This window comes from Thermobia domestica, chromosome 11 (assembly GCF_964235325.1).
Source record: "Thermobia domestica chromosome 11, izTheDome1.hap1.1, whole genome shotgun sequence".
NCBI lineage: Eukaryota > Metazoa > Arthropoda > Insecta > Zygentoma > Lepismatidae > Thermobia > Thermobia domestica.
Genome location: NC_137464.1, coordinates 44,528,266 through 44,541,307, shown reverse-complemented (window position 1 = coordinate 44,541,307; position 13,042 = coordinate 44,528,266).

Below are 13,042 nucleotides of genomic sequence, written 5' to 3'. Positions count from 1 at the left end.
TTTAGGGGGCAAAAGCTCCCACCCAAAATTGTGAAAGTTGACGCCCGAAAGGCAAGAAGAAGTGGACTGAAGTGAATGTAATTGTGCACAGATATTGTAGACCTAAAATGAGGGAATAAGTGTTTCGTATATTCCTGGAAAAATCGTTTGGGTGGGGCACGGACCCCTCCAAACCTTTGATCACGAAGTATCAAAAGTGCTCATAGCAGTATATCAGAAGTGCCTATAACTTTCTGTAGGGATAATACTCAAAGAAAAAAGTGAATACGGGCTTTTTCGCGTGTGCGGGGAAATTCTGTGGACGCCAAGGACCCCTCCGAAGAAAGTAAATATTACCGTAGTAGCGCAGGAAGGAGTGGACAGAAGCGAATGAAATTGTGTGTAGATATTGAATATGTAAAATAAGGCAATACGTGTTTCACAAGTGTCCTCATCCGATTTGCTTCAAATTTGGCACATGAACAGTAAACAGAAAATAAATCGACACGTGTTTTTGTTTATGTGGAAAAACTCTGTAAGGGAGTAATCCCCTCCCCCCTCCGAAATATTATTATAAAATACTCTGTAGGTAGGAAACGGCTAGTGTTAAAATAGGGAACGTCGTCCAATGCATAGATGGTTGAAAATAGGAGATACTTGTTAGTTTGAGTTACTTCTGAGAACAGTAAAGTTAGATCGATATATATGTTTCTGTCATTAATCGAATGTCAGTGAGGCTTCCTGGAACGACTCGATTTACATTTGTTTCTTTGTCTGTAATTTTGTACCACGCTAGAGGACGCAATGTTCAGTCTTTGAACTTGAACTTTTGAGGGTAGAAGCATGACACACTTGAAATTCACTCTATTAATTCTAACTTTTATGTTATCTATCTTTTAGTAAACGTTAACGTTTTTAAAACCAGCTGTTTTTTACCTATAGTATTTTGGGGGCCACCTTTAACCCTTAGAATGTTTTCCGCATAAACAAAAGCACATGTCAATTTATTTTCTGTTTACTGTTCATGTGCCAAATTTGAAGCAAATCGGATGGGGACAATTGGGAAACACGAATTGCCTTATTTTACATATGCAATATCTACATACAATTTCATTCGCTTCGATCCGCACCTTCATGCACTTCTACGATAATATTAACTTTTTTCCGGAGGAGGCCCTGGCCCTAATACTGTTTCTCTGCACAAACTAGAAACACATGTTTGCTTATTTTTTGAGTATTGTCCCTTTAAAAAATTTCGTTGCAATTCTCCATATCCTTTAGGCACTTCTGACATATACATATTAGCACTTTTGATATTCGTAATCAAAGGTTAGGAAGGGTCTGTGCCCCACCCAACTGTTTCCTTTTTTCAGGAAAATATGAAACACATATTCCCTCATTTTAAGTCTACAATATCTGTGCACAATTACATTCACTTCGGTCCACTTTTTCTTGCCTTTTGGACGCCAAATTTCAGAATTTCGGGTGGGGGCTTTTGCCCCCTAAAACTGTTTTTTCCGCAGAAAATAAAACACACGTGCTCGTTGTTTTTGCGTATTGTCCCTACACAAAATTTTGTTGCAGTTCCTCATGTGTTTAAGACACTTCTGACATAACGTTATTAGCTCTTTCATATTTCGTGATCAAAGGTTTGTAGGGATCCGAGGCCCAACTAACCGATTTTTCCAGGAAAATACGCGAAACGTATTCTCCCATTTCAGGTCTACAATATCTGTGCACAATTTTATTCACTTCGGTCAACTTCTTCTTGCCTTTCGGGAATCAACTTTCAGAATTTTGGGTGGAGGTTTTAGCAACTAAAACCGTTTCTCCGTAGAAAATTAAAATAAAAAAAACACGGATTCGTTTGTTTCATGTGTAGTATCTATCTGCCAAATTTTACCAAAATCGGAGTGTTACACTTGGAAAATGTTACGTATAAATAATTTATATTTAAGTTAGTTTATGTAGTTCGATTACTTTTTCTTAAGGATGACAGAGGCGGTTCTAGAAGGTGACAATTGGGAGCAACCAGAATCTACACTATGGTAAGTATACCATGAGATTACTATAAACCTCCAAAAATATATAAATAATAACTTAAATTATTTTTGTTTCTCAAAAATAGGGGGGCTAATCCGCCTGCCCCGGCCTAGATGCGTCACTGAAGGATGCAAATACCATTTTAGACGTATTGATGACACCAAATCTTTCTAAATTTGTATTGTGATCATCTGTTAGGTTCAAGCTGGTAAATCACAGCATATTGGAGTAAGTAACTTCAAATATATATACATATATACATACATACATACATATATATATATATATATATATATATATATATATATATATATATATATATATATATATATATATATATTGAAAAATATATAAAAATACGATTCAATTTAATTTTGAGTTAGCGTCCCTTTCAGCAGCGAAGCTATACGAGACACAAACTTATAGCTTAACGTGGGATCCGAACCACATTAACTCCCGCCAGGAATTGAAGCCGGATCTCCCGCGCCAAAGGCGCACACACTAACCGCTTAGCAGCGAGGGAGCAGCTCAAAATGCATTTCGAGTAGGAGAGATTAAAAATTTGCAGAAAGTACCATTAATGTAATGGTACATACATTTTATATCAATTTGGCTATTTTTTTCTGAAACACGAAGAAACTTTTTTTTGTAGAGAACAGCAACCACCATATTATTGATTTAGCTCCCAAGAATAAACTCCATCTCCTTGGTTAACCCTCTATTGAAAATCGGAAGTTAAAATTAACCATTTCCGGTTTCAACATTTATCGCCATAGAACAAAAAATAGTAATAGATAGCAAAAAGTGGTTTTCTGCAAACGATTCAGGATCTCACGGCTACATACCATTACAGCCCGCAATACACTACCAAAAACCGGAAGTGGTTGAAATTTACTTTTATTTCCAGTTTCAATACGGATTCTCATAGAGCCAAAACGGTAAGACATATCGAGATGAAGCTTTTTCATTTCTCTATTTAGCTTCTCAAGAATAGATTCCTCCATTGATTCTCTATTAAAACCAGAAGTGGTTTAAATTAACCATTTCCGGTTTCATCCTTTATCGGCATAGAACAAAAATACTAAGGCATAGCCAGTAATGTCCTTTTAATATGGATTCAGCGTGAACGCAACAGGTTCTATCTCTGATTTTACTAATCTATTGCAGTCAGTAGTTATAGGTGTACTGCTTAAAGCTTGAGTATTGGATTCTCATGGTTTGGAAGTCAACTGTAGTTTTACATTGTTAAACGAAGCTCACTTGTTATTATTATGTGATCATAGATACTCGCAAATAAAATTGATTTGGCACGAAAGTGTTTTTCAAGAATGATTTGTTTTAAGTTAGGTTTAGATTATTGTTGTAAGACATTAAACTACTGGGGAATATATTTTAAACTTAAACCACTAGAAGACAGAAGAACATTGCTTGATACGAATTTCGCGAAAGGATACTTGGCAATATAATACCGTCCCTGTCCATAAGACCCGTAGGAAAGTCATGTCTGACGGCTGTTCTCTTCAAATCCTGTTAGTACATGTCTAAACAAGTGTAAATCACAAGGGTAGACTTTTTGACTTATGGGCAGTTTTTTTCTACAGGGGCGTAATCCTAGGGGAACTGCGCACCTTTTGAGTTGTTGCCGACTTTCCTTAAAATGATTGTAGCTGCCATTGTGATTGTAGCAGAACAATGAATGAAGGTTGTTTTCTTTCTAAATAGTCCACAAAATAAACCTAGGTATAGATTTTTGGCGTAGCCGTACAAATAGAGGGGGTAAGAAGGGGACAAAGTCTAATTTTGGTTAATTTTTTAAAAGTCTGTTTTTATTTTCTTTCCATAATGTCCGAACGATTTCGTGTGACAACAATTTTTTGGCCAAGACTTAGAACAATCCTCTATACAAGGACGCAATTTTTGACAAAAATTTTTCAATAGTTATCTCCACACACACACAAAAAAATGTAATATAGTCAGATGCGCGAAATTTTTCAGAATGTAAACTTCCGTGGTTTCGTGTTTGCTTCACTACACACGTTGCAATTCTAATAGAAGTAGAAAATTATTAACACATCGTTGTATAAACAACACTGATAATGTTCTGTATGATATTCCTGCTCCAAAAAGTACATTACGTACAAGAATATTTCTATATATTAAGTGGCTTTATTTGTGAAGCTTTTGCTAACTATGGACAACTTTGTTTTCATTTGGTGAAGTAATAATGAGTTTCAATATAAAATGTCTCGAATTTTACCTCTAAAATAGAAATTTTGTCGTATGTGAATTTTTCTAGGTTTTCTTTACAGCAGCTACTAGAAGGGATGGAGACAAACATACTGATTTAGTGTGCCTTACTGCCTGCTATCTCCACTTAAAAAATTCTGAACTAGTTATGGCATCAAGTGTGAAAAGTTCTTTACGTGGAGTGAAATTAACACAAGGAACTAGTGGTGATTTTGACCTTACAAAATGTGTGATTTCCCAAAAGATAGACAAAGATCACAAGACTACAACTTTAGTAATTTGTAGAAATAATATAAAAATGCTGCTGAAATCAGGCAAAATGAAGTATTGCAGAGACTTCATTCAATGGATTCTGAAGTGGAATTTGTGTATCATTGCAATAATACCTGCTACAAGTCTTACACACTGAAAAAATCGATACTTAAATTACAAAGAGATAGTGACGCTACGATTCATGACTGTGAGGATGAAGAATCGGCAATTAAACAATCTACAAAAAAGCGACGTTCAGACACACTATCCCGTACAGAACCGTTATGTCAAAAAATCCAGTATGTAGTAACATGCGTAGTGTGTGTGGTCTCAATAAACACGCAGGTGTCAGGCAGAAGCACAGGATTTGTGAAAGTAACCGAGCTCTTGTCTTTTTCGAGGAAGCAGTGTTTTTTAAAGGCGATGTGTATACTGAACTTGTGATCTAGAAGATGAGTCGTCAGTTTTTAGAGCAGACTTATATTATCATAAAATATGCCTAGAAACATACCTTACTAAATTCAGAAGAAGTTCACAGGAAAACAAAAGCACTGAAAGAAAGTCACCTAAAGAAGAAATGAAAGAACTTTCACCTGTAATCAAAAAACTCCTGGAAGATGGCTGCGGTGTGACTTTGTCATAAATACGAGATTACTTAAACAGTAAAGGGAAAGGAATCGTGAGAAGCAATAAAGAGGTCAAGCATTTTTTCTGAAGATTTTTGGAACTACGATTAAATTTTCTAAACCTACTAAAACCAATGAGTCTCTTACTGCCTATTCATCAAATTTGACTACCGAGAAACTAACACAGACCGTTCAGAACCACAATGCTATAAGAGATGCCGGAAGATTAATAAGAAACTCCTTCCAGTGTTTCACGTTTATGATAGAATCAATTACTTCAGGTGGGCATCCCTGTATTTAGAACAGATGCGAAACTTGAAATGTCAACATCCACAAGTTTTTGAAAAATTCATGAAAGGATCTTTGTAGTCCAAAGAACCACAGGAAAATTCAATGCTGTTGGCTTGGACATGGCACTGGAGCAGACGATAAATAGATCCCAAAAATCACAAGGAGGAATAATTGGCCAAACAAAAGAAAAGAGTACGTTGTTGAATGGCAGTTAACTACCACGAGATTCTTGAAATAAGAAATGCTTTTCGGTCATTAATAGGCGTTGCAGTGGATGACTACGATCTTCAGATACATTACGAATTAGTAGGGAAACAGAGTGAGGAGATTGAAGCAAACATCCAGATGATGTGCTCTTATATTGAGGATACACAAAATCCTTGTGATACCACTGGAACGATGAAACTCCAAGGTCTATCGACAAATGAACTTGTACCGGCACATAATGCAAAATCAATACTTTCCTTTGCTGCAAATGGGAATGCACTTTATCTTGAATTTAGGAATGAGAGGTTTGTTTCCAAATCAAAAGCACTATCTACCCCAATACAGCAAGTGAAGTTGCCATCTTTCAATTCTGTTGGTTCACAGGATGCAAAAAATGATAGGTCTAATTCAGTTACAGATATCATCCATGCGCAAAGACTTGTTAATATTTGTAAGGAGAGAAGTATGTTATTGAGTGACATTTTAAGTTATGACATTTTACCAGTTACAACATTGGTGGATAAAAACAGTGCAGCCATTAAACGGCAGAGATCGGATTTGCTGACTGCTTTGATAAGGAAATTATACGATTCCGAGTGCAGTTCTACATTTGAAAAAAATCTACCGACGTGTTTGATAGTGGATGTTACGAACCAAATCCACAGGATGCCTCTAAAGGAATTTAATACTTTCGATGAACTTTCAGCTGCCCTCGTTAAAAGCATGAGTTCCATTCATCAAGAACAATCACGAACGGATTTTGTCTTTGATAGCTACGTAACAAACTCGATTAAGGACGGAGAAAGGGAACGAAGAGCTGCGGTTCAACCAATAACTGTATCTAACATTTCAGCTTCTACTCGATTACCGGTTCAAATAAACAAATTTTGGGCGTCCATTTGGGCGTATGCTTTAGAGCGCTTTGCGATCGATATTATCTACAAGAACATTTACTTCCTTTGCAAGGAACTACTGTTCTGAGTAATGAAGTACGTGATGGAGGACCAATTCAGACTGTAACAATCAAATCTGGCAACTGCAATGAAGTTTTGGATGACAATTAATGAGCCTATTGAAGAAGCAGATTTGAGAATAATTCCACATATATATCACACACTTAAAGAAGGCTACCAGCAAATAGTCGTAGCATCAAATGATACAGATGTACTTGTCATTCTTCTTAACTTCTTGAAGTTCTTTCAAACGAAAGGTCTTCAGGCTCTTTGGCTGCGAAAATCTTCAAACGAATGCATACCAATTCACACGTTAGCACGAAATATTGACACATTATATGACGTTATTCTATCATTTCCTCACAGGTTTGGACGTCACTAGTAAAGTGGGGACCAAGTTTTCGGCCTTGAAAACAAATCCTGAAAAGTACCTTCTATATTTTGGCTAGCAATTACCTGCAAATAAGGATACATTACGACTAGCAGAAAACTATCTTGTACATGTGTTAAAGCCTGGGAGTCCCTCTGCAACGTTTGATCAGCTACGGCTCGAACTATTTTCATATCCAAAGACTACAAATCTGCTATCACTACCACTAACAAGCTTTTCATTAAAGTACACATCTTCAGCGTAGCTTTTTTATGGTTAACACTTGCTCTTGTGTATTGAGTTAAAACGCGTCACTGTTACCAGAACATTAGGTTGGTCAGTGGATGACAACGGTACGATAATTCCAGACTCTCATTTAAACTTCCTCCCAGAAGATCTCTTGATTACTTATGGCTGCAAAATGAAATGTACAAAACGTTGTCGCAGTTACATCTCCAACTTTGTGTGTTGCATAGACTTCTGCAAGTGCTGTGAATTCTGTGAAAATCGAGAGAAAAATAACTTCTAACTAACGAATTTAAGAGAGGTGGGTGATTACGTAAACAAAAATATAAAATTTTAAATTATATATATATATATATATATCCCTCTCGATTAATGTCTCCTTGATCCCAAGAACATTATCAGTGCTGTTTATTCTAAGAATCGTGAATAATAATACAAAGATGTGTTAATAATTTTCTACTTCTATTAGAATTGCAACGTGTGTAGTGAAGCAAACACGAAACCACGGAAGTTTACATTCTGAAAAATTTCGCGCATCTGACTATATTACATTTTTTTGTGTGTGTGTGGAGATAACTATTGGAAGATTTTTGTCAAAAATTGCGTCCTTGTATAGAGGATTGTTCTAAGTCTTGGCCAAAAAATCGTTGTCACACGAAATATCACCGTTCGGACATTATGGAAAGAAAATAAAAACAGACTTTTAAAAAATTAACCAAAATTAGACCTTGTCCCCTTCTTACCCCCTCTATTTGTACGGCTACGCCAAAAATCTATACCTAGGTTTATTTTGTGGACTATTTAGAAAGAAAACAACCCTCACTCATTGTTCTGCTACAATCTCAATGGCAGCTACAATCATTTTAAGGAAAGTCGGCAACAACTCAAAAGGTGCGCAGTCCCCCTAGGATTACGCCCCTGTAGAAAAAAACTGCCCATAAGTCAAAAAGTCTACCCTTGTGATTTACACTTGTTTAGACATGTACTAACAGGATTTGAAGAGAACAGCCGTCAGACATGACTTTCCTACGGGTCTTATGGACAGGGACTAGACTAATAACTGCCATACTAGCCTTATTTTGGAGAAATTAGAATTAAAAGTTTCAATGGAAAAATATGGTACTTGTACCGATTATGGCCCGGGTCCCTAATATGGCCCACCCACTAGATCTCTGCAGATTTACGTTGTTGCTACTAGATGACAATATAAACTATGTCCTCTGAGCCGCGCAAATATGTTTACGCTTGTCATGAGGACATAGTTTATATTGTCATCTAGTAGCATCAAGGTAAATCTGCAGAGATATTGTTTGTGGGCCATATTAGGGACCCAGGCCATAATCGGTACAAGTACCATATATGGTGCAAGGGATAAAATATTGTTTCAACCAAATAACGAAAACATTTTTAATTTAATCGTCATAGGTATTCTGCCATTATTGGGAGGTCACTTGTAGCAACTGAGAATAAGCTTCCATGCTCTACAGTCTTCTGCTAACCACTTCGTCTTCACGTACGATTTTTCTGTTTTGATGTTGTCCATCAATTATAGTCTTCTTCATCCCCTTCCTCCTTCTTCCTACCATACCCTCTAGCACGTCCCTCATGATACAGTTCCTTCTTACCCAGTATCACAACGAGTTTCTCTTCTTCTTTTTAATAATATCTAAAATTGTTCTTTTCTCCCCTATCATTTCTAACACACTCTCATTCGTTTTCCTCTCCAATCAACTAATTCTCTTTATTCTTCTCCATACCCACATTCAAAAATCTTCTAGTCATATTTCGTCATTTTTGCGCAATGTCCATGTTTCTACTCCATACGGTCAATACCAAGGCTTATAAAAAATCTTGTTATTTAATCTCTAAACATTGTAGATTTAATCTCAAGACTTATAAAAAATTAAAATCACTGTATGCCACTCATTCTAGCTTTGGAACTTCTTTTATAAAATAACAGACAAATTCTGACCAAAGCATATATATACTAATAAATAATAGCGTTACAGTTTCGGCAAATTAACTTTGCCTTCATCAGACACATTATCTGATGAAGGCAAAGTTAATTTGCCGAAACTGTAACGCTATTATTTATTAGTTAATATATGCTTTGGTCAGAATTTGTCTGTTATTTTATAAAATCACTGTATTTCTTAAAACTATATTTTGTTTGTCTTGATCTAACAACGAACCTTAAGAATATATGTTAACTTTATTCTTTAAGTATTTTTAAATTCATTCATTTTCATATTTACACTGAGAAAAATCCGTTATTCGGACAGCGGTATATTGTACAAATATACGGAATCCTTATGTTTACTACAGAAATCATACTTTTCCCGCTTAGATGTTACATCATGCCGTTGCAGGATGTATGACATCTAACAGTCTTCCGTATATTACATACATATACCTACGTTACATACGTCAGTTATATGTTACATACGTCCATCTGTATGTGAGATCCTGAGCGCCTACATACAGTTCTTTCGTTCGTACGGAAAGTACGTTTATTCGGAACACTTATAGCTACAGAAAGTACGTACAAAATATACTTTTTTCAGTTATGCGTTTGCTCTACGTTAAGTCCAAAAGCTACATTTACACATGTAACCTACGTTTTTACGTACGCCACATTCTTTTCTTTCTCTGGGTAATTGGCATAATATTTTCTATCGTTTTCTGATTTTATTTTACTGTATAGTTTTATAACTGTATCACTGAATTATATGAACAAGTGTTCTATTTTTGCTTTTAGCTGTTGTCAGCATGTTAATAAAATTTATGATTATTATTACCATAGCTACTAGCTATTGCAGATTAGCTTAAATCAAAGACTTCAGTTTATAAAACAAGTTCCTCTTTAAGTCAAGGATTCCAAATGCTAAGACTGTTGTTCATAGCTCTTTTCGTTATGAGCAAACAAGACATTATACAAACAATCAAAACAAAGCAAATATAAAAATGACTTTTTTGTTTTTAGAACAGCTTAAAAAAATAACTTTTTAACAGTGTGTTCTAGTTGTACACATGTTAGTTAAATGGTAGAACATGTTCTACTTTAGGCATTTTTTTTTGGTATTATTTATATTTGTTCCATGTTTCGTCTCTTTCTATGGTGTTCTTAGTTACTGTTACATATCTCGACAAAGATATTTGCATTTTTTCTACTTATTACACATTTTTCTGTCCTTTTCTTCTTTTTTTCCCCACTTGCATTTATTTTTTCTGTCCTGTATATATATATATATATATATATATATATATATATATATATATATATATATATATATATATATATATATGCCATTAAGTCTGATGTACTACATGACAAACTCAGTAAAAAAAGTATTTTTGCCTAAATTAAAAAGCAAAAAAAGAGAGAAAGAAAATAAAACTTAGCATCATGTAAGTTTGGAAATTCGAACGAGAGGAATGCCTGCTGACAGACATACCCCTATATATATATATTTCTATTCACACATGCATGAACCTCAAAAGAGTAATGATGTAATTCCGTATACTGTTTCCCAAGTTGTATACAGCCGACATTTTTTAACATGCACCATCAAGAACAGTGAAGAAATTTGCGGAAAGGCGGAACAAGAAAGAAAAAAAAAGGTTTCACCTAATGTAGTATAGGGTATATTCTATATATATGTACGTAGGTGTGAAAATATACTACTGTGTATGTATGTATGTACACTCAATTGTTGCACTGATGCATAAAACAGAGACGAAGAAACACCAACGAAAAATGAGTGAATTTTGTGCAGAATTCGTGGAATTGTAAATTGTTTTCAAAGCTTTTTTTTTATTCCTCTTTCTCTCTCTCTCTCTCTCTTTCTCTCTCTCTCTTTTGGTCGTGTATCTTGAATAAAATTGTCCCTGTCACTCCACTGAGAGCAATTTAAGAGACAATTTTCGCCGCCATTTTGAGTACTCAAAATAGAATAAGGACTAAAATGGGGCAACATAGTCAGAACATTGTCTCAGTTTTCATGTTTTTAGATAAACTTTGTAATATTAAGCAAACGTCTGAAATATTACTAAAACATATGGTGAAATTTAGTTAATGTAAAATACGCCTTATTGGTTCAAATATAATTTGTAATCTAAATGTCATTGTAATAAAATAAAATTACTGTATTTTATATATCTATTATTTTCACATATGTACTTTGTATATATAATTATTCACTAATACAAAGGTTGGTCAAAAGTACCGCACAATCCTTGTTAACTATTTTCTTTTTAAAAAAATTAATAAGGAAGTTAAATTTGCTGAGGGAGAGACTTTGGACCTTTAGTCACACTAACATATCACTCAATGTGCCATCTATTGGCTTCACAGTATCTCTGTTCTTTTCAACTTTGAAAGCACCTTGGTAAAACTTCGGACGTCGTACGACACTGCACTTTCTGATAGACGCAATGAACTGTCTTATCGCATACATAATCTTTTCATTCAAATTCAAAAAAAAAAAAAAAGTCAGAAAAGGCTGTAAGAAGGTTGAGCCAGATGGTACCCACATGGCATAAGCATCGGTGCCCCACTAATAGTAACTAGCGACATGTCGCCAAAAATTGTCGGCCCCCTCAGCGACGATCCGCGGTGGCCCCACTTGAAAATTATACCACCAGCGGCAGATACGCGACAAAACGCCAAAGAACAACAAAATTACTCCCCCAAAATAAGTTATATCGCCTATATGCATAATTTGTTTACATTAAGGCGAGTAAAAAAAAGAGCAGTGTATTAGTGTGAGGTTATTGTGCATGCATGCACGAAATCAAGTCGTCAAGTAGTGCAACAGCAAATTAGATATTTTTAGCGCTACAAAAAATAGATTTTGTCGATTTTTCTCGAAAACAGCGCATGGAGATTTACCCTCAAGTAAGTTATTTGGTTTAGTTTGCGAGATCTATCGACTGATAAATGTGTCATTGCTAGGTTTCTCTTTTTTTTTTTTTATTTTACGCTAACTTTATGATAAAACAAATAGCAAAACCATGCGTACACCAAAAATAAAATCATTTGATTTTTTTATGGCGTGATGTTTTATTATTTAATATTGAAATCGGAAGTAGCAGTAAGTTTCGGCCACTTCCGGTTTTAGTTCAGAGATTAGAATGAAGAGGAAATACATTCTTGTGCCTCTTAAGAGTCTTCATCCCGGCGAAATTAAAATACCGCTGATTTTACAGTAATTATGTGATATCTTCAAATAGATAAAATATAATTGAAATATGGAACAAGAGCGCCCTAGACAATATTATTTTGCGTGAAGTACCGTTATCACAAGTCACCTAGTGGCTTTCCGTTTTCAGCTGTTTAGAAACGCGAAAATAAATGCCGATTTTCAAAATGGCTCGAAATCTAAAGCAGATAAGTGAGTCGTGATAACGATTTCTCATGTAAAATAATATTGTCTAGTGCGCTGTTGTTCCACATTTCGATTATATTTTATCTATTTGAAGATATCACATAATTACTGTAAAATTAGCGGTATTTTAATTTCGCCGGGATGAAGACTCTTAATTGATTGCAGAAAACCGTTTCTTGCTATCGATTACCGTTTTAATTTCTATAGCAATCAACGATCAAACGGGAATCGTTCGATTTCTATCATTTCCGGTAAATCGTTAAGAGACAAGATGGTACTTATTGTTAGAACGCTAAATTTATTACAAAAAAACGTTTCTCGCTATCTCTTATCGTTTTTGGTCTATAATAATCAACGTTAAAAACAGAAATGTTCGATTTCCATCATTTCTGGTTGGTGGAACGTTCCGCTTACCAACGAACTTAATAACTAACTTTTGAA